Here is a 24,191-nt window from a genome sequence, read left to right as displayed (position 1 = left end):
GTTTCCTTGCAATTCTTCAGTTGCGTTCGAAAGCTGACCAAATCGGAGACGGAAGTCACTACAATTGGCGGAGCCTTTACTCGTTTCTCGACGGCAGAAGGCTCAGTACGAGGAGAAGGATCCTTGTCAACAGTTTCGGATAAAACACCGAAACTATTTGCCAATGGGATTGGAGGATTAACCTCACTTTCAGAATCAGAATCAGACCTCGGATGAGGCTGTTTTCTTTTTCTGTTTCCGTTAGCCGGTTTAGCGTTCAAACGCTTCACCGACGTAACGATCAAATCTTCAGAAGATTTGCGTTTACCTTTGTTTTGACGCATTTTGCAAGCAAAGTTCTCTTAAAAAGATGGCTTCGTTTGTAAAATACAGCAAAATTTCAGGTGGGGTTAGTCTTGAAAAGACTGTTTAGAATTTTGGAAAATAAATCAGGTAGTCTTTAAAAAGACTGTGAATTTTGTTTGAAATAACTCTGAGCTTAGGTAGTAAAAAAATACCGCAGCTCTAGTGTCCGTTCACCACGAAGGTTCGCAAGACACTGACGAATCTTGACTGTTCGGAACACGTTTCTCATATACTACCAATAAATGAGACAACAGAGAGGAAAAACGGGCATTTAATTAAAATACATCCTTCGCTTCTTTTTTCACTAGAACTTGTAGCATATCAAAAGCTTGTTTGATATTTTACACAAACACTTTGTGATCTCGGGCAACTTTTATCAGGAAAGCTATATTTAATTATCATCAAGATCTATGCTGCTTAACATCTACGTTCAACATTAGTTAACATTAAGGGATGACCAATATGCTCCAGACCTAAGAATGTCGACATCAAATCAATAAAAATTACACAAAATAGATAATAATACTGACTAGTTACGATATTGTAAGTAACATTTTTTTTAGCCTCAATCTAACACTCAACTCTTCATAATATTCTGATAATATTATATTTACATTGCCTTGACATCCCTTCTACCAATCATAATTACGATACGCTGAAAAATTGCCTGGTTCTCCATGGCCAACGGCGTCATCAACATAGCGTCGCAGGATGGCAGACAGCATGCTATCACTACTGATGCTGGCTATAAGAGAAAAGTTGTAAGAACTTGAAGGAAGGAGCGTTACCAACTGCTGTTATGATGCTTCCTATAGTATAACTGTGTGGATATTAGAGTGTCCGTAATTTTCAAAAGATCTTTTTGAGCTCTTTTCCTCAAAGTTTGTAACAGATTTTTCCGGGTAAATAAAAATCTCGTTGGAAAAAAAAACAATGATAATTCTCTATAGAATTACAACGGGAATTCAATTTGGCTAATGGGATTGCAATAAGATATGGGTAGAATTTTGATGCTATATTTAAATCCTTCGAACAGGCAGGAAAACGAAGTCTTGCTTGGAGAGCCAAAAAGTATCAGGTAAAGAAAACTAGAGGAATACTGGAATCGAACTCATGACAGGTAAGGTGCAGACACCATTTTAGCTACCCGTTTACCAACTGAGCTATCAACGCTTGTTGAAAATGAGCTGCTGCTGCATCAACATGTTTTAGCTGCAGGCAAAAATATCAGGAAATTCAAAGAAAGAGAAACAAACTAAACCAGAACGAGAAAGGCTATAGCCCAGGCAGCGTGGCATTTTTCGTGGGATTTTTGAGGATGCATGATTCCAACTGAATAGGATTCAACACAAATTCAATATTAAAAGGATTTTAGAACGAAGTTCGAATACCACATGCATACCAACATTTTGGTATTGAAAGAGTTATTTCATCAAATTAACAAAGATTGACATTATTTTTTGAGTTTATCGATTATGACGCAAAAGGCACACAATGTTAAATAAAATCCATTCTAAAATTTTAATTTTTTCACGTTGAACCTATTGTTGTCGTAAAGTTAATCGTCTAAATATATAAATGTTTTTCTTATCAATTTCAAATGTATCAGTATACTTTTAAGAATGCTAAACATCATTTAAAATAGATTTTTTTTATGAATTACCTTTATTTTATAATATTTTTATTTAAAATACCTTTACAATACCAATGTATGGTATTCCCTAATTTATAAAGATCATCAAATGACTTTTTTAGACCAAAATAAAATAGTTGGCTTTAATTTGGAGTAGATTTGCGTTTTAAGTATGTAAGTAAGTAACAGTATGTCAAAATTCGACATTTGCTCAATAACAAAACAATATCAAAATTTGGTATAATACCACAGATTGGTATTAAATTATACTTCAGACATTTTTTCAAGGGCTCGCGAAAACCAACATTTGGTATTGATACCATTGAATGGTATTATTTTGCATTTCCCTTGTTATTTACCCATGCTCGGGATTCTCATCGTAAGCCAGCAAAAAGATTTTTTCAACCTCACTAATGCTCAGGGATTCTCAATTCAACCATAATACGAAAAGTGGGCTACAAATTTTCCTTCTGCATCATTGCACTCGAAATCGCTCTACAGTGTGGCTTTCCGGGCAGAAAAAGAAGAGAGACTATTGCATTACAGACTTTATCCTTCTCTTTCTGACATAATCCTTCGCCTGGGATTGCCAATGCTTCCTGTATGTATGCATTTGAAGTGCATTATAGATGTGCTAAAACGACTTATCACTCGAGCAAACTGATTGAGTTTCAATGGCTTGAAATGTACCGGAGGAATGGTTGTGGAACTTTTATTGGAGAGATGAAGCTTTAGGAGAAATTTGGTTCCAGAGGGGATTGCTTACAGAATGGTTCAGGTTGTTTCGTAGAGCAAATCATTTGAAATAAGAAAATAGATACGGATTGGAAAATTTAATGGTAGAGAAAATGACAATTTGAAATTTTGAAAAATGAGCGATTTGAAAATCTGAAGATTTTTTTTCAATTCAATTCTGTTTTATTGGTGAATAATCAACACAGAAAAAAAATGATGGTAATATTCATCAGGAAATGGTGACAGATTTTGTGGCAAAATAAATGATAAATTTTACCCCAGAAAATGATGAATTTTCATCAGTTTTTTAATGACTATTCATCAGGTTCACATTTTTACACATTTTTTATGTAATATTACACAAATAAAGAGGTAATATTCAACCTATCAAATTTTCAACATTCCAAAATTCAACTTTTTTTTCTGTGAAGATACAATCAATTCTTTTGCAATTCATAACGGAGTTTTGGAGTTCCTTTCAGCTGTGTGTTGCATCATAATCCATTTTGGAACAATTATTTCTATTACTAAGGCACTAACAAGAGCAAGAAAAATTAAGAAAAAAGAACTTACTAAAATATCTGAAGATTTGAAAACAGAAAGGTTGTAATATTTGAAGATATGAAAATAAGATTTTGACAATTAGGAAATTTATAAATCTTAAATATTATAAAATCGCAGAATCATACTTGCAAGCATACTGTAGATATGCTCGACAGCAAAAAGATACTGGTCATCGAACGGCTCTGAACTCAGAAAGTCTTTCCGGTTAAGCTTGTATGTGTACATGCAACGACAACAGCATCAACATCGTTGGCATGAACAAGTGGACCATTGAAAGAAACTAACAACAAGAGCACTTTTCCAATCTGCTGCGCACCAGAGCTCACTTATCCTTTTTTCCAGAACGATTGACATGGATCACACAGCTTCTAATTTTTGTTGTAGCTTCAACAGCTTTGCACTCGCATGACTTGCCATTCTGGTCAACTCTTGTAAGTACTCGGTACGTGCATCAACGGTGATAGGATGATCAAAGAAGGGTGTCCCCAATCGATTGCTCGTTCCTGATTTAACCACAGGATAATGTGATCACATATTTATCGTTGATAATATTCTGCTGACATAAATTCTGTTTGAGAGAGTTGTCTATATTTAACTAACTACGTTGAGTAAGGCACGTACTTGACAAGCTTTTAGCATTTAAGCAATTATAAAGCTTAAAGCAGAACCACATTGAAAGGTAACGACCCTAAGGGCATACCCACAAGACGATAGCAAGTCCAGAATTGATTTTCCAACAGCAACGAGAAAACCAACTTCTAATAGAGCTGTCAGTTCTGCACGCCATAACAATTGAGTAACAGACTCTTTTTTTTCACTTGCACGTGGGTAAAACGAGCGGTATTCCCCGTTCACAACATCCTCCCGAGGACCTTCCAACAAACCAACCAGCCAATATTCTTGGGCACCGTTGAATAGAATGGACTATTTTGGCTCAATGGATTGAAGAGAACGCGCTGCCGCCATCGCCAGAAGCAGCTGGCAATACGAGACAATAACAAAGACATAAATGCCATTGGATCCAGAGCGCCAGAGAAATCCGAAAAGTGAAGCAGATGTATGGAACCGTCCCCGTTGGGAATACTTGCAACGCGGAATCCATTCGTACCCATCAATAGCTGGGGCTGCCGAGGAAAGATTTGTTCTCTTATGGAATCTCCCCGTACACAGCAAAAAATTGTGTAAAAATGGAAGCTTGAAAATGGAATGCTTAAAAAAAGAATGTGTAATATTACATCTGTTTTAGATGATTTGCTGCCGAAAATTCAGTATAACACATTTTACTCTTCAAATGTTAAATATTGCGATGGAAGGTGTAATTTTTCGTCTTCTTTGATGCAATATTGCACACAATAGATTTCGGACATCTACTTCGAAAGACTGCAAATTTGACAACTGTCAAATGTTGTTGTTTGGGAATGTTCAAAGTGAAGGGGCGCTTCTTCTGGTTCTGTTGGAAGAACTTGTCGGTGGCCGCGAGTTTGTGCCGTTCGGGATTCGTGGCAGATTCTGTGGCCGTCGTCGTGTGCGTGTGTGTGCGGGTTTTGGTCCGGTTGGAGGAATTGACGGTCGCCGCATCCGGGAGTTTCTCCCGTTCGAGATTCGTGGCAGATTCCGTGGCCGTCGTCGTGTATGTGTTTGATGCTGCTGCTGGTTCGGATGGAGAAGGTCGCCGCGTACGGGAATTTGGGCCCCTCCAGATTCGTGGCAGATTCCATGGCCGTCATCGTGTGCGTGTTTTGGTGCTGGTTTCGATCGGGTTGGAGGAATTTTGCCGGTCGCTGTCGGCGGCGCCCGTTCGGGTGTTTGGACCAGGATCATTCTGACCAACAACATCGATGATGATAACGATTTAGATAAGTATTTTTGTTGTAAAGAACATGACACTTTGTTAAAATTCTCGTTAATTTTCAGGTGAATATCTTTTGAACAGCGGCGGAAACTGGCAGATTTTAAAGTTTGCGGCAGCGTTGACGCGCCGCGGTCCGCGTTGGCTAAGATCTTGCCGAAGGTGCTACGAACTGGCCTTACGGAATGGACATCGTTTCACCGCAACACTCAAATGGACGCGTTGTTGATCACTCGGGACGAAACGCATTTCTCTTTGACATGCTGCAGCAGGTTCGTATAAGTTGTGGCCCCAAATGTATCGCCTCCACCGGAAAGGCAATCTCGAACATTTTAGACCAACTCGCGATTCTGCGATGACCAGGGGGAGTCTTGAGACAACCGAGGGCACATCAGGGTCCAGGACGGAGAGGTGCCGTACTCAGTGCAATATGCCACATGATGACCTTTGTCGCCGTTATTCAATCCGTCATCCAATTATTACAATCAGTGCAACGGAAGAATCAACCGATCTCCCCAACGTGTGCCAACGGAACCCGTCCAAACGGGTTCGGAGTCATGCCGCCGCTCGTGGACTAAATCGATTCGACCGGCGTTTGTGAGACTACATACGTCAACATCCGGGAGATCAAAGCGAGCATCTGCCACACTCATCCAGAATCAATTGGGCAAACTGGCCCAAAATCCAATAACCACCCCATGAATTAAAAAAGATTACTCCAATCCATGTTTTGTTTATGTTATATCATTAAAATGACAGTTCTAGATCAGTCCACTGAACTTTACTGAAAATGACTAAAATTAAGCATTTTTAGATGTAATATTGCTTATTCCTTGGTAAAATTCAACATTTTCTAGGGTAAATTTAAGCATTATATGAGGTAAATTTATCTCATAAATGAGGCAAATTTAAACCTTTTTAGAGGTAATATTACACATTTTTTCTGACATGTACCCCTTCCCCTTCCCAGATGTAATATTACCACGATTTTTTTTCTGTGTAGAAGGAACCGTCAAACGAGACAGATCTCAAGTGTCGGACAACGAGAGGTCGGGATTTATCTTCCACTTGCCGTTGGATTGTTTTACTTTTGGAGAGTTATCCCCAGACAGTGGCGAAGGGGTTCCATTTCATTAGGAACGAAATCGAATTAGAAGTCGAAATGAGTGACGTTAAGTGCGGCAGCTTCGGCGGCTAATGAAACAACGTCGGAAACCTCCGGAAGCATGTCATTCCCAATTACCGAGAGTGTGCGCTAAAGAAATGTATTGGCCACAGTTGGGACATTCAAGGTGATGTAGTCCAATACCCTCATTGGAAAAGAGGGAACTGCTTTGCATGTCTCTACTATTACAATTCACCCTTTTCCAAGCAAACTCGCGTCATAATTCTATAAATACCACTCGCGATGAATTATGTATCCTAGTTTCCATCGCCCTCCTGCCCCACTAACTAAAGGAAAAGCTTTATTGATTAGGTTGTAACGCCTTTTGGCCGTTGCGTGTGTCTGCCACCAGCATTGGGGGAGTACGTTCTGTGATTGAATAATCCGTGTTAACACGTGGAAACATCAAAAAGTCACGCGACGACAAATTGAATGCCGCCGCCACCAGGCGGTGTGTCGTGGGAATTACTGAGTAGCTGCAAGAACTGTTTAGAGGGCGCGTTGTCTCACGTAGCCAAAATATAGGTTAGAGTTTATTTTGGAACCAATGGAGTTACATAGATAGGAAAGAGGTGCTGAAAATATGAAGTACTCTTCACAGAAGTGAAGAGTGAAAATGATATTTAATCCAGCATGGAAACTAAAGAATCTGAAAGCGCTTCGAATGCAAACAGCTTGGCAGCCTCCCAATTCATCACCCAAAACGTCAGCAAAAACATAATCCGCGAATGTCGTACTTTCGTTATTAATTTTGAAATTGATCGATCACTGTCGTTAAACGACTCTGTTTTGAAAGAGTCCTCATGTCGTGTCGTTCATTTGGTTCGGCAATTCGTAGCTTTCTGTAGAGAATAAGACAAAGATAAGGAATGATGGAAAAAAATAAACTTGATTGATTAAATTATCAAATGAAAAATATGTAATAGATACAAACCAGACTCGTTTGACGACATTTTAAGTTTACCAGTTTTGAGTTTTTAGTTTACTACAAAACCGAGTTAATTCTGTTTTTTTTTGTGATTTTCTGGTCAGGAATTCATCTTACTAGTTCTGAATTTAAATTGTTCCAATTGACAACCGCTGATTCGGGAAAACTTTTTCAACCAAAAACTTACATACTTTTGTCACAACTCACCTCCTCCTTCTCCGCAATATCCTTACCCTTCGGAGATCGCTCCTTTGATGTCCGGGACTAAACAATACACTTCCGGCCACTCTGCTGGGTTCCTCACCGCGTTGTGTTTCAGGTCAGGTACACCCAAAGTTAAAGATAGAGGGGATAGTCCTCCCGAAAAGAAACGTGAGGAAAGTACTGTTTTACGAGAGTATAGACCTCTCGCGTGTTCATTCGTTCATTGACACAGTTATTCCCATTGAGTGGCTTATACAGTCATCCCACATATTCGGAACACCCACAAATTCGGAACACTTTTGTGTTAATTTGTCAATAACATGCCAAATGCAGCTTTTCTCTCGACCCTACTATTTTTATGACCTTTATTTGAACATTTTCTTGCTATTTCACTAGTAAAAGTAGTACTTTTTGAACAAAAAACTTCATTTCAAGACTATTTTATCCAGAGCAGCAAAACACTGCCTCCAAATTGCCTGTTCCATGATTGTGGGATGTTATTGTGCCCCCCACAATTGTGGAACACCTGTATTGAACTGATATTTTCAAAAAAAAAGTTATCAGACCATTCATAAAACATTACTAAGCATGAGTTTTATTGGTTTCGGAATGCGAAGTCATTGTTTTGTAAAAAATATGTACTCCTGGAGAGAATAAAAAGTTTGTTTACATCGTAAGAAAATAGTGTTCCGAATTTGTGGATTTCAAGGGTCAATGTTTTTCTTTGAAAACTTGATATAAAACGTAAAAATGTACAGCCGGTCTATACATCAATCGAAAGATCGCAAGAAAAGCTGTCCCATGAAGGTAAAAGCAATTCATTATGTTCAATAATCGATTTTATATGATTTGTTGAACATTGGCCGATCTGTAAACTGTTCCGAATATGAGGGATGAGTGTATGGACAAATGACCAACACTTAGTTACCGAACCTTGGTGGCCCATACGGCAAAGGCACGGTTCAATATGCCGGAGGTATTGGGTTCGAGTCTCAATACCGGTTCTTTTTTTTGGCAGATGAACTTTTTTTGAAAATGAACCCATGAGTAATGTACTCTCGGTAATTTCGGGATTTATCTTCTCCGTCCGCACACAGTAACATTTTACTACCGAACCGTGCTCTTTATCCTCTCGTAAGCCGATGCCCAGTTCTGGGTGTAGAAAGTGCTTGTAGTACGATTTTTTTCCGCTGATGTCCTTTTATACATCTCTAGGCTGAGCCTGAAAGGTGTGTGGAGGCAGAACGCTAACCGAATTATGTTCGACCCGTTCGTGGGATGGGCCTTGATGTGTGTTTTAGTTTACTTTGCTTTAATGAAAATAAGACAAAAGTTGAAAAAAAATTACTCAAAACTGGGGGGCCGACCCAATGTCACCCATGATGACGGTACAGTGTGAAAAAATAAATAAAAAGAAACCCAACGTCCAATGCCAAGGGTCACTTCTTGAGGGATACCTCCTTCTAATTTCAATTAGTTCTTAATCAGCAATAACTAACCGGCTTATTTTGAGACAGCGCAGACGAAGGCACGATTTTCACTGGAAAAGAAAGGTTCACCGACTGGTTCAAGCGTAGCTCGGGCGCGTACGTTCCTTGGAGGCCAATCAATTTAACTATAGCTGACTTGGTTCGATCGTATCGAGGTGGATAATTTGATTAAAAATCTGCTGTTGGTGGTGTTCTGGGAAGTTTTACCGCTTGATTTTTTGTTTGAAATGTTTTTTTTTTGCAAATAAAGAAACGCTGGTGGCTAATGATTCTAGGTAAACATAGCAAATTCTGCTAAATCGCTTGATTGGCTGTCATTTGAGTTAAAATTGTTTCGAAGTATTTCATAAAATTAATAATTAATTTTCAAAGAAGTCAGTTGACCTAGAGTTGAATGATCTCAATCACTGATGATAATTATATACAGTGATACAAAATGAAAATATGTTAGAAATGGTAGTTTGACTACCATTAAATTAATCATTTAACTGAAATTTTGAATTGATCATATATAAAAAAAGAAATGCAATGATTTTTTTTAACCGAGGATTTAAAAAAAACGGCAAAATAATTAACAATTAGTTAAAAAAAAAAAAAACAACTATAGCTAAGGAGAAAAAAAAGTTTTTTATCTCAAACTGAAAATACAAGAGAGAAATAATTTGGAATGATTTGAAAATTTAAGTCATTTTTAGAGTAATTTTACAAAACGGTAAAGTTTGAAACCAAATGCTTTTTGTTGATCATTGGACTGAGTTTCTAGAGAAAATTGAATAAAAATTATGTTTTAAATAATAAATTTAGGAACACAATAATTTAAAATGCTCCTGAAAATTAAGGACAGCTTAAAAAAAATGATGAAAGACACTCATTTTATTTGTTCATGGAATTCAATAGAAGTGATTTGTTTTCACAAAAAAAAGAATTAAATTAAAAAGACTAAATAATTTGAATTAATTGTAAACTTTAGCCAGTGTAAGGAGAAACTGTAAGAAATGGTAGCTTGAATGCATGGGTCATTGAACACAATTTCCGATCGAAAAAAAATATTAAATAAAAAAATAATAATAATTTCAGACAATAAGTAAATATAAGCAGCGTAGCTTGGAAACCTACACGAGGTTCTGGAGAAAATCAAAAAGAATGTTTGTATTTATCAAGAAAAGAAAAAAAATAATTTTAGTAATTTCTTATTTTAGTGTTTAAAGGAAATAAAATAATAATATTTTTTCTCAAACATAAAATAAACGAAAAAAAAAATTGGAATCATTTGGAATTTTTTATCAGTCGAAAAAAAAAGCAATTGTTACAGTTTGAAGAAAAAATATCAGAGATGGTTGAGAGATAAAGTTTTGGGATTTAAATGCTTTTGTTTGATTAAGTTTTTGGAGAAATTTAATCAAAGTGACAGTTTATCAAGAGGAACTAAATAATTTGGAATAATTTTCGAAGTTTTTAATCTAAGTACTTGGAGGAAGTAAAACAAAGTGATTTTTTCTCAAGGAAAGAAAAGTGTCTAATAAATGTGAATTATTCTGAAAATTTCAGTCAGTTCAAGAAAAATGCAAGAAACGGTAGCATGGAAATTAACACGCCATATTTTTAACATTGAACAGAATTTCTGGAGAAAATTAAGTTAAAAGGGATTATCTCAATGACTTTAATTGAAATTAAAAATTTCAATTAGTTTAATGAGAAAATGTAAGTAACGATACTCTGGAAATCATTAATCTAAAATGGAAAACAATAAACAAGTGTTTGATGCATTTCTAAAAGTGAATGAGATGAAAACAACAAATAAAATAAAAATCAGTGAAATCAGAGAGAATAAAAAAAATAAGATAAGAAGAGAAAAACAGTCGAGTTTGAAAATGTTGACTGAGTTTCTGGAGAAAATATTAGTAAAAGTGTTTTATTTTTGTATTTGATAACAGGAAAAAATCAATTGGGAATAATTTTGGAAGGTTCTGATTTGCATTTATGGAGAAAATAAAATCTCAGTAAGTTTACGAAGGCAATGTAAGAAACGGTAATTCGGAAACTTACTCGCAACTTACTCGCCTTATATTGATCATTGAGCTGAGTTTCTTAAGGATTTCAATTTCAGTCAGCTCAAGGCAAAAATTAAAGAAACGGTAGCATGGAAGGAAATCTTCAGAAGATCAAATAGAAGTAACTGTAGAGAAGAAACGCAATGAGCAAAATAATTTGGAATGATTCTATTTTTTGTAAGTTTGAAGAGGAAATGGAAGCGTATTTTACAATTTACAAGCTCTAGACTATGTTCCTCGAGGTAATAAAATTGATGTGATTTTTTCTGAAGAACAAAATAGTTTGGAATGGCTCTGAAAAAAAAAAATCTGTCAGTTTAACGAGAAAATATAAGAAATGGTAGTTTGGAAAACAAAATGCATAATAGGTATATTAAAATTGATTGAAATTTTGAAGAAAATTAAATTAAAAGAATTTTCTTAATAAGTTTGATTAAATTTGATTACATTAGTTAATTTAGAGAGTAATGTAAAAAACGATATACTAGAAATCAACTCTTTAAAATTATAAGCAAACAAAAATAGCATTTTGGTGCATTACTATGAGTGAATGAGATGAAAACATTAAAACAAATGAATCGGAAATTGGAACCGGCGAAGATAAAATATAAGAGAAAATGGGAAGAGAACTGTTGTACTGTCCTGTCGAGTCAACTTTGAAGAAATTTGAAGTACGATGGCCTAGATTGCTAAATCCATTATAAACATATTCGTCTGAAAACAAGTTGGGAATAATGACCAAGTGACACATATAAGGAATTAGAATGATGCGAAATAATATTAAGAGTTGCAGTGAGTTTGAAGAAAAATTTAAGCAACAGAATAAAAATCTTAAAATGACAAAGCAATTTGAATTACTAAAATACTTTGCTACGTATTTGAGAAGATAAAATGTAAGAAATCTAGAAATCATCATCAGAAAATTGCGTGGAACAATAAAGAGTTTGAAGGATCACAAAGCGTGGATTGGGTGAAAACATTATAAATGGTTGAAAAAAATATTTAAAGTAGATTGAACAAAAGGAAAAGGAAGAGGTAATATATTGTTTATCAAATACACTTGAAAAAAATAAAATAAAAATAAAAGATAAAAAAAAAGTTTCTATAAATAGATAAAGAAAAAAACGACAGCATAAATTTTAACGACGAGAAAAATATGTATGTTACAAAAATACGAAAAAAAAGATTGAGCAGAGAAATGATTGAGTTAGTTGGTTTAATAAAAAAACGATGAAGTTGAGAAAAAAAAATAAAATAAAATAAAGTAAACCAAAGCAAAAATACTACTCGAGTTTGAAAATAATAACTTTAAGGGTACACAGCAACCAAGGAAGTTGTTGTCTTCTTATTCCAAATTTGTCAACCTTACGGACCAAATCCTGCAATAACAGGATTGTAGAATTAATCAAACTTTGCTGTAAATTACTTTGTGGACAGTACAGGGGATAAATAAAAAAATATTTCGATAGAACTTGTAGTTTTGAAGATACTAAAATGTATGTAACAAAAATCTGGGTGTCAAAGCTCTGGTTGATGTGCACCGTTTGCTTACATTTTAAAACTTGGTTTAGACTTGGTCTACTGTAAAATTGGAATCTTTTGCTGCCACGTGGAATTAAATTTCGATTCATTTGACAGATATCCACAATATAAAACAAAGCATAGAATTGAGCATCAGGTACAGCATAATTACGCATAACCAGGATCTTAAAAATAGATTTTGAATAACATTGTATTTTTTTGGCGCTTCAAATTGAAATATTTGAAAATTGACAGAAACCAAAGAAAGGAAAAGAGAGTAGAGAAGGGGGATAATGTAGAGAATAAGACAAAGATAAGGAATGATGCAAAAAAAAAATAAACTTGATTGATTAAATTATCAAATGAAAAATATGTAATAGATATAAACTATGACTGTTTAAAATGTTAGAGTCGAAATTCGATTGCTACACTCAAAATAATCCACACGTTGATGCTACCTAAAAAATCACGTAACCCCGATTTTCCCCTCGCTAGGCTCGTTTTACGTGACACACGTAAAAATAATGTGAAAGTGTACTGGCAAAAAAATGTTTTCACGTTGATGTTACGTGAAAAACCTTATAGTATTTTTCCACTAGGTTTTTTCATGTAGCCTTTATGTGTTTTGAAATGTAACTTCAACGAGACTCGAGTGCGCCATTCGGCCGAGATTTCTACGTGATTATTTTGTATGAAAATTGACGGCGTACAGCAAAGACCTGCTGCCGGACTTGCGCTCGCAACATTTTTCAAAGAGTGCAGCAGACGGTTAGTAAAAATGGGTTTAAATAGTTTTATTAGAATTAATGTTTTTTTTTTTTTTGCAAATCTCTAGAAGCTTCATCTTCTTTCCTGGTGGCCTTTGTAATTCTGGTCGATGCGATCATTAGCGGTGACCTCAAGAATCCCTCGAAGGCAATTCCAGGCGCAATCCCGGTCATCATCCTGGCGTCGATTTCATCCGACGGAATGGCAAGCAAGGCCAGTGCTAACGTGGTGCTTGACGCCACCGGAAATGTTTCTGAAATGGCCATGGAGCTTTGCCGAGTGTGCCCGGAAAAGTGCAAGTACGCCAGGTGCTTTGCGGCCACCCTCTCGTCTAGCAAGTCATAACTTCGAAACGGGTTCCCCCGCGGCCGGGAAACGGGAAATTGTGACCGAACTTCTTCGTGGTCGGCTACAAGCGAGACTGGGAAGAGGACGAACCGACAACGACGGGACCACTTGTAGGCCAGAATTAACACCAGAGCGAAATTGACTAGCCAGACCAGCTATCTTTTAAGCCACTGACCACGCCGGAATGATCACCCGTGACCAACTTCGTATCGTCAAGCGGAAACCAAATCGAATCGTGAAATTGTTTTTTTTATGAATGCAATTAAAGAATTATGCAAATAAACATTGAGATGATTTGAAAACTGCATTTTTTTCTTCTTTTTTCAAACACCAACAAAAAAAAAAAGCTGAAATTAAATCTCATTCGTACTACAAAATTCCTATAACAATTACTAAAACGTTCATGTAGAGTTTACCAGCTGATTCATTTAGCATTTACGTGTTAAGCACGTAGAAACGACGTGAAATGATCTGGTCAAGTAAATTCCGTTTCTACTGGGCCGCCCCGTAGAAGTTACGTGAAAACTTTAGTGGAAAAATACCACATAGCTTTTCACGTAACTTAAACGTGAATATTTTTTTGAGTGTACGACGACGCACACGACGCGAGTGCAACCTCGTGTGTCATGAAAAGGGTCAGCAACGCATGTATGGCTGTTTGAGTGTGAGTGCTTCGTCTAGGTTGGGTATGTCTGCGCAACGTGAAGCGTTGGAAAAGAAAGAGAGAGAAATTGAAGAGAGCGGTTAAGACCGATGGTTGCGAAGCTAATGAACGTCGGTAAAACGTCGGTTCGGAAACGCGCGGCGCTTGAGCGTGTGTGGGTGTGCTTGAACCGATCGGGTCGTAAGACTTTCGTCGGGGACGACAGGTCTTCAGTCTGGTTTGTAAATTTGCAGAAAATGGTCGTTTGACGACATTTTAAGTTTACCAGTTTTGAGTTTTTAGTTTACTACACTTTCATCTGCCTTCGCATCGATCCCGGTCGTCCGTCGCCGGAATCAAGGTTCAAATGTCCCTTCCTGACATGGCCCCGGTTAGAAAGCCAGAAAAAGTCCATCTACCGAACATGCACCGCGACATATTCATCCATTTATCCCCCGGTTTTTGGCACATAGTAGAATTGAATGTTCTGCAGACTGAACGCCGTCTTTGTTGACTCCGGGGTCTACTCCCAAGGGACCGATAGCCTGTCACTCGCATATTTGGATCTATTCATTTATATTAAAATTTATGCCTCCATTGTGAAATGAACCCGTGTTCGGAACCAATCCAACGACGATTCCCGAATCTCCAAAACCCTGTCCACGTGGGATCAGAATGTTTCAACGTTCATCGCTTTTTTTGCAGTCCATAAAAAAAATAAGTCTGCCTGGAACGAACATCGAAAAAAAAGCGGCTTGGCATGTTATCCATTTTAATTATACTAACCGACCGTGAAGGATTCAAAAGGATGAGTTTGCAGCAAAAAAAAACCTCACGCCATTATAGGATTCGAGGCTTGATAACTAATCGATGTTCAATAACGTAACAAACTCTATTAAGCTTAAAGGGAAAACATTTTAAAATTTTATTTTGTTTACTCCACTAGAAGCAAAAGGGGAGATAAGAACCTTGGTGAATGGAGTGTACAATTCTAGAGTTTTTTTTATTAGCTCCTCCAATAGGTTATTGGTCCTTTTAAAAAAATCTCTGGAATTGATTGTTAGTAGAAATGTTGTTATCTAACTAGTAATTTATTTTATTTTAGTGGCTTTTTTAAACGAAATTGTTTCCTTTACTTCCAGAAGTTCAAGTTCTAGGCGCTACGCTTTTATTTCATCGATTTCACTTAATATTATTGCAAGGTTCAAAATGCATTTTGTAGATCTGAACAAAACCTATTAATTGCTGTTCAAACATTGCTAAAATGTTGCGTCATTCCAAAGAAAACGACGATTTAGAAAACGTAACGCATCGCGTAAAATAAGGTTTTACTGTATTACCTAACTCTCGTCTCAAATTTAATCTTTCTCTCAATAATAACGATCAATGACTACATCAACAGTGTTCTGCAAAAGCTTCTAAATCCATTTTGGTACTCTGTGACACAACTTATGACGTAAACCGCTATCCTCTTGACATTAGAGTATTGAAAACCATCCAAGCGGAAATCGCTTTTCTTTTTTTTCTCCATCATCGTCAACGTTGAAAATGATACTTGCGTCATTCGGCAAATCCTCCAAATACACTTGTCCCATAATTTTCTCTCGCCATAAAAAACACGTTCTAAGGACCTTCAAAAGAGATATTCTTTGCTCCGTAGAAGATGATTGATCCACCAAGCTGAATGATTATCCCTGTGTGAGCAGGCAATCATTATGATTCATTGTTGTTTTCCAACGTCCTTCTGGCCTTGGAAGCGTTCTCATTTGTCCTTGAGTAGCTTCTGCCGAGGTTCATTCCACGGTGTAGCCATTTGAGTCGCCAAGTGAGCGCAAAAAATAAAGATGATAAGGACACAATGATGAGGAGCTTGACGTGGCTGTGTCCACCGCAAGGAGCCTGAACAAGGGCCAGACCACGATCATACAATTTTGTTGCTTATTATTCGTTTCCACCGAGCATGGGGAGCTTTGGGGACGACATCAGTTAGAAGAGAAAATCATTATGAAGTCGTGAAGAGCATGTGAAAGTGGCAACCACAAAACCACATCCGTCAGAAGCGGTTTTGAAGGGATGATTTTTGAGGAGCATAATGGCAAACATGGAAAATAATTGGTTTGTTTCCTTTTGTAGGAAAGAAGATTTTTCTGCTAGGGTGACAATATATTAACGGATCAACTAACGAAAAAAAACGAAACTATTGGCACTACGCCCCCCGGGGCATGGCCTTCCTCTAACGTGGGATTTCTGCTCCAGCGCCTCTGACGAGACAGGAGAAACCGGGACCGACGTTTTACTTCACCATCCGATAGAAGCACGGATCAACTATTTAGTACCAAAACCCACAAATTTGCAGGAATTATCAAAACAAAAAAGCATGTCTCCTAATTCAACTCCATTACAAAAGTCGCGATAGCAATATAAATTTAGATAACGATTGCGAGAACTATGGTAGTGTAAACTTCTTTCTTAAATGCTAACAAAGAACAAAAATCCTTGTCTCCTTTTCACTTTTCCGATCGTTTACAGTTATTGTTGTTTCTTGCTTCTTCTACACGACTCAAATGAAGTAAAAAATGTGCAATGTGACTGAAAAACTGCAACCAGCAGCAACAGGCAGCAGCAGAATTGAGCAAGAAGGAGATAACTTCAGTCTTGTACGAACCATTTCCTGCTTTTGTACGGACAACCACTTTGCTTCGTAAGCAACCAGCATTCTCATGGCCTGAACGTTATTTTAATACCTTCGTCAAAAGTTCTTTCCGAGGTCCTTTCTGTGGGTCTGCCGGAAGATGTATATCTGCTGGCAACACTGTCCCCATGGTGGAAGTATCTCACGTCGACTCGTCCTCGACGGCTGTCAACGCGTCTTCTTTTTGTCTCATGGCTTGAGAGCCTCCAGGATTGCAGGATAACAAAAGGACTTCACCGTCTGCTCGGTTGTCATGCATCGGAGGGTGGAAATTACATCACGTATCAGGGGCATTGAGACAATGGAAATTCCGAACAAGGAAAGCATTCAATAGCTAGCTAAATTAAAATTTAAATCAAATTTTGGACAAATAACTCTCAATTAGAATTGTATCCCTTAGGGCAAGATAGGATCCGGTCGAATTCCGAACTCTTATTTTACTTTTGTACACCCAAACGAAAAATATATCTCAAAATCTGCAACAGTGGATTTGCTGCAAAAAATGTTATATTTTATTACATTTTTTGCAGCAAGCCCATAGATCATTTTTGCCCGCGTGTAAACACGTCAGCGATCTGCAGTTCTCACCAACACATAGAATGCTGGCGCGTCCCCGAGCAACACTCTAGAGAGAACATTATGTTCGCGCTCTGTCCCTCACCATTCATCAAGCGTCCATGGCGCGGTGGTAGCGTGTCGGATCAGCAACCTAGAAGTTGATGGTTCAATCCTCGTTCTGTTAAGATTTTTTTTCTGCAATACAATCAATCTGCCGTCGGTAATGTCGATAATTATCGGTAACGGGCAAAAATGTCATATCCCTATATCGCAAAAAATGCATGAGGACAGTTTTCATGCAGATTCTGATATACTTTCATGCCGCCATGTATCACAATCATGCGACCGCCGGTTGGGTGTAGTTATAAAAAATCTACAGTTTTAATGTTTTTAAAAAAGTCAGATGGAGACATTACGAAATTTTGATCAGATTTTCATTAGGAACGACATACTTTTCACGACTATTTTCATTCATTGCTCTAGATTCACCAATAAGAAACACAAAACTTTTCAAACACTGTGCTAGTATTTCAACCCCTTCACTACAAAACCAAAAGTCTGAAGTATCTCTCTAGGCTTGGCCCATCAATTATTGCCGGCAATGCCCTTTCCAAAACGATGATGGACGCCTTCTCAAACTCCAGCAACGCTTCAGATAATGACAGTGTTGTTTTCCCGAACCATACTTGGCTATTATTAGCATTTCGGGGCTTCAATTAGCGCGATACTTGAGACATGAGGCCCTCTGAGGCGGAATTCTTTTGTTTCAACAATCTCCCCTAGCCTGATCCTGATGAGTTGAGTGGTCGGCTGGAACCGTCCTCCTTCTCGTTCTATTAAGAATTATCCTCCGTTTTGTTCTGGACTCGTTTCAAGCTCGAAGCTAATGTATCATTTATCTTCTAGATACAAAAATAATAATTTCCCAAACACAAACACCGGCGAAGAACAGAGTCGAATGAATGATTCGAAATGAAAATATAGTTAAGCGAAGTGGTGGTGCGGCGTCAATGAGCAATGTTTTTGTAGCAGAACAGGTCGTTGGTGAAAGCATATGACGAGCGCATCAACAGACGGGGGCCACGTACAGAAATTATGCTTCGCCGCATCAGATTATGGGCACGTGAGCTATTGACTGCACTTAGGGGAGGAACGCGGCGAAAGCACTAGAACAACAGAAAGTGAAAAAACGGCGTGCACAGCTGGGTGAAGAACGGAGTTTCAACTGTGGGATATTTTTGTAGAAATGTGGAAATTTTGATGAAATTTGCTCATCCCATAACATTGCATCTTGGTTGGCACGTTGACGTGAAAAAAAATGCAAAGAGAAACAACTTTTTTATATTTTTCATGGATTTTTTTCTTATGCAATCAACGTTTGACAAGCAGTGTGGCTGTAGCTTTTCAAGTCGTTTATGAGTTTATGAGCTATGACAAGCCATGCTGACTGCATTGAAACGAATTAATTACTAGCCCACTCATACTGAAAATTGTAATACAAGCTAATTAATGTTGTCACTTTCTAACTGAGCAAACATTTGAAGTATCAACAAATTATGCACATACAGACGACTGTTGAGTATTTTCTTAAAAGTGCATCTAGGCAAAACTGTATCATAAATTATTGAGATCGAAGATTGAAATTCAACCCTTTACATTATGTTTCAAGCAACAATTCTCACAAATCAAACAAATTTTTGGTAGGTTCAAAACCACACAAAAGGTTTATTCCAATACACAGGAACCTTTCTAAATTACTCGAGCGGATCGGGACTCCACCGGAATAGTGAATGAATACGATTTCCATTTCCCCAGCATACCTCTCTAGTGTTTAAAGCAGAGGACAATCGGAAGAGACGAACCGTACCGGGTGGTTTCCAGCCGTAATTTTCTCGTTAGAGTACAATTTGGCCAGACGCTCGATTGTTATTCCCCGCACGTGGGTCCACATTTTCATTAGTCCCTTCTTTTTACCACGACGATCCCCCTAACGAAGGATGGGTTGGATCCCTTAAATCAGTGCTGCTAGACCAGACTAGGATTGAACTTGGTCCGTGTCTTACGTGGTGTGTCACGTCACGTGAACGGAACGGAAAGAAAGTAAAAAGAGGCAAGTCCAATCTCACCTGCGCGAGCGAGCAGCAAAACTAGCCAATATGATATGACGGATTGTTGCCGAAATATACATCCACTTAATATTCCGCACAAGTTTCCGACAAAATGATACAGCTGGAAATAAAGTTGAGTGAATGTTCAATCCCGTATGGGTGTGTTCTTCGGATATGACGGATGCGTTCTCAGAGATTCACTAACTGACTATAGTTGAGTGACTGAGTGTCTGTCTGTGGTGAAATCTTGTTCGTCAACCAAAGGATGAAGCTGACTGACGCTTCTAACAAAATTCATCGCCTCAACGTCATCACTCACATCGTAGATCAAAGCAAAACTTGGCCCGTGAACTAACCCTTGAAGAAATCAGCTGAACAGACAGCTTGTCATGTGGCCAGGGCCATATTTTCAAACCCAGGCGAACATCATAGTGTCGATTTTATCGCCGCTTGTCGGATCCGAGGACCGATTTCATGAATATTTGATCGGCAGCATCACATTGAATCTAGATGTCACTTATGGAACGCTGGCGATGATTACCCTGGGGGTGATAAATAATAATAACACCCTCTCTACCTCTCACCACCCCCTTAGGGCTCGTTTGCCACAAAATCACGCCACAGGGACGTGCCTTAGTTTATACATAAATAATACAAGTTCCAATAAACTACGGCATCCGTTCGAAGTGGTACCTACCCTAAAATTTCGCGCCATAGGTCGTTTCCAAATAAACAGGTGCCTTTGGGTCATCACCAAAAAAAATACAGCTTCCTCTTGAGTGCAAATCAGTGCGGTGCGCATAATGAAGAGTTTAATTAAATCGTGATGCTACAACGTGTATTTGCACAACAAAATGAGTAGCCCCAACGAGGATACCAGATTCACGGAAATAATTCTAGCAAAAACTTTTCTAGTTACAGGGATGCGAAGGTCTTATCAAGTTTGATTGGAGTTTTGTGAGAAAAAAATTCTCACCATAATGAAGCAAACACCAACGTTCGGAGTTATACGAATCATATGTAAGCACGAATATTATTGGACTGTAAATTACACAACTTGACACTTGTTCAGTTGATGTCAATGAACGCTTCTGTTTCGTCAAGGTATGATAGATTTGGGCTCACTGAACAAGCTCAAATCAACAGAATTGGAAAACTTTATAATGTAAATTCAACAAATTATGCAACGTCCATTGAACATGTCAATTTAATTAGCCCTTTTTAGAAGCCCTTCCTTTCGATTGAATTCGTTGCAATTGAAACATAAATTGACCTTAAACGATTCAAATCACTCCCTTCGTTAGTTCAAAAGAAAGCGTTGAAATGCGTCACGCCCGACTGCATCGTCGCACCACTGACTTTTTCCTATAAACGTATCGAGCGACGACGTGCACTTTTCCAGCATTGCCTCTAGCTTCGACAGCAAAAAAAATCAAAATATTCGCTCTACAGCATTGCCTTGGCGTTCTCGATTGCGAGATTCCTACTCGAAACTAGGTGTTCGAAGGCTTGATTGTTGAGGCAATTGCAAACCTCTTTTTACACCTTAGCTTCCATCCACCCCGGGATTCGAACTGACGACCTTTGGATTGTTAGTCCAACTGCCTACCAGCGACTCCACCGAGGCAGGACACAGGGAGACGACTCCAACACCTGGACTGAGCTAACGACATAACCTTTTTAGGTTAGTCCCGGGCCAACATTTACTTCCCGTCCGACGGAAGGCGTGATCAGACAAATCTCGTCTCGAAAAATGCCACCGGGACCGTCTGGGATCGAACCCAGGCCGACTGGGTGAGAGTCAATCACGCTTACCCCTACACCACGGTTCTCGACAGCAAAAGAGAACATAAAAATTACTTCCGGAAACTGCCAGTGGGTGGTGGGAGTGGTTGGTAACTGATTTGTTTCTCAGTTAAGCGTTTTTTGTCGCGCCGCTCTTCTGGCTGAGACTATTTTTAAACGTGAAACTTTCCCATTGAAAACGAGAGTACACACCATGGTGAAGTCAAGTGCAGTCGGCACACAGCTTGTGGTTCATCTGTGGCCCACATTGACAAGCTCCATCGGAATGACCTTGATGTGAAAGGCCAAATTGAAACTTTTCTCGCCGCATGCTGTGGAATAAAACGCGCGGAAAGGGCGAGCTTTCGAGCATCTCGTCAAGAAACAACTTTGGAGGAAATCTTGAAAAGTTGTACGAAATGATTGCATTGTTTGGAACAAATTACTGTTTCACCTGGAGAGCGGCTGAATCCGTTATTTTCCGCCTTTCTTCGTTTGGACCTTGTCAAAAGCAAAACAAACAAGATGAAGTGGGGAGCTGACTCGCGTGCGCTAAACTTAGTTTTGATCTTTGCACAATGGACAGAAATTGCGATAAAAAGTATTGACCGCCATTTTTGGGATTTTTTTGGAAGTTTGGTCAGTTTGAGAAATGTAATAATGTACGTACAGGTTTCAAAATAAAGGAAATCCTTCATATTGCAATATCAATCTACTTACCGCTGAGCGGTCAATTAGACCAACATTAAAAGCATAGTTAAACGTAATCTCTAGAACCAGAAGCCAAAAAACTGCTCCATTATGTCACTTACACAATACATGGATTAACTGCTTCATTATGAATGCATGTCGCTCGAAGGGGAAGAGTCAAAACTGTAGTCCCTATCTCAAATTCCCCCTTCTTGTTTTGGAAATAATCATCAGCGATTGTACACAAGAGACAAAAGTGAGCAACAAGAAGTTTTGCCTTTGTATCCCTTCCTTCGTCATCTCCATGATCATCCCGAGAGATGGCTCCGTTTTGCATGTACAAAACACATTTTTGCAGCAAAAAAAAGAAGCGTCCAGGAAAGGTTAACCCGAGGATAAAGGCCTTTTTCAGCATTCATTATCGTCCGTTTTGCATCGTCTGGGCGGCGGCCCATCTGCAGAAGCTGAATGAGTTATTCATGAGGCCGCAGACTGGCTCTGAATGGGTTCCAAAAGATGACTTTTGCCACCTCGATGTGCTTGACAGCTGTTGTTTGTTTCTGCTTGTGGTTGAAAGTCCACGGGATTGTGAATATCGTTGACCTATTATTGTTGTTATGTTTTGGATTCTTCTGTTGGTATCTTTTTATCAATAAGTGTCCAGTTTGAAATCAATTTGGAAGATAGTTTTTAAGAGTCTGCAGATACCAGCAAAGTACAAGTCTTCTCCTGCTCGTTTCATTATGCCATAAATCTCTGCATAAGCGCCTTAGAAGGATCGTTTTCATCACCGGTAATTACAAACCGAGTCTTGTTTGCCGGAGACTCTTTACACTGTCGTAGCGTGGATGATACTTATCCTTTTTCTCACTAGGTCCCAGCAGCGCGGTGTTATGTCCTTGTGTGCGCGCGATATGGCAAAGTTGTACCTTTTAAGGTTTACCTTTCTTCAAGCAATGCTCTTTAAGTAGGGTGGAAGACCTTAATTATGGTTTCTTACGTATGAAATTGAAAAATTCACAACATTTTGATTCAGAATGAGTATGTCTACCTTATATTATGAGAATCGCGATATCAAAGGTGTGAAAGTTGGCTCACTTTTATCATACCATCATGAACCTTATCAGCGCCACCTGAACTTGTTTTGATATGCGAGAGAAACTTGATAAATTATGCTGGCGTTGGGTTTGTAATTTATCTCTGTGTCAACATTAAGCATATTTGGCAAACAACCTGTCGTTGGTTTGTGCTCACTAGCTGAACAGGGTAAGTGTGGAAATGTTGAGTGATTCAAATGTGGTCGATAGGGGTATTGACAACAAAAACATAAATTGCTAAGAATTGTATGATTTAGAAACATGTGTTTATCTTAAATACCCTTAAAATTACTTTAATCCACATTGTCTTATACTTCAAAATACTAACAATAGCAGTTATAATTTAACTAACGTCATCGAAGTTATCTCTATTAACGACTGGCTCAATAGTGCTCCCGCACATTAGTGGTCGTGTGGGTACTTGTGTTGTGACACTTGTGCTTATTTCCAACTTCCAGGAAACCAGTGCTGGTACCCAACTCTGTTGAATTACCTTTTTGGTGGATTTTCACCTTGGGGTGGCATGGCAAACTTTCTCCAAAAGTCTCAAATTTGTTCTGATGGCAAATTTCGTCCCGCTTAAATGAGATGATGTGACAAGATGGTGAGCTAAAAGTTTTCTCTAACGGTTCCAAACGGTACACGATAAAGTTTGCCACCATAAAACTTCAAAACGAGCTCGTGCTGCTTTTTTCTGTACCGTTTCCACACCGGTGTCATGTAGGAGTGGTGTGTATCGTTGTCGCCTCCTGCGAAAAGGACGTACCTTCTGTGGAATAGTCCCTTTTGCTCCATACAGGTGTGGTACTCATGAGTTTTAATGAGGACCGCTATTTTTCACTTCCATCTCGCGCGTTTCCCTACTGTTTGCTCTGATAACATAGAACACATGGGAGAGAGGGTAGAAAAAGAGCATAATTCTATTTGCTATTTTAATTAGCACGCGCGGGGTATTATGTTCACCCCTGGGATCATACGGTGGTGGATTTGAAGCTCGAGTGAAATGATGAACTAATT

General features: G+C 38.4%; 1 protein-coding gene and 1 long non-coding RNA gene across 2 annotated transcripts in view; one reads left to right on the top strand and one right to left on the bottom strand.

Moving 5' to 3' along the window:
* The window catches only part of LOC120422116 (fasciclin-2), a 223,655-nt gene that overhangs the window by 179,161 nt on the left and 20,303 nt on the right, over nt 1–24,191 (bottom strand). The window lies entirely within an intron of this gene.
* LOC120421531 (uncharacterized) lies at nt 12,909–13,899 on the top strand. The gene is made up of 2 exons (XR_008212422.1): nt 12,909–13,253; nt 13,321–13,899. It is a non-coding gene; the product is annotated as an uncharacterized LOC120421531 (long non-coding RNA).

The sequence above is a fragment of the Culex pipiens genome, chromosome 3, assembly GCF_016801865.2.
Source record: "Culex pipiens pallens isolate TS chromosome 3, TS_CPP_V2, whole genome shotgun sequence".
Classification (NCBI taxonomy): domain Eukaryota; kingdom Metazoa; phylum Arthropoda; class Insecta; order Diptera; family Culicidae; genus Culex; species Culex pipiens.
This window is presented reverse-complemented; position numbering and strand designations above follow the sequence as displayed.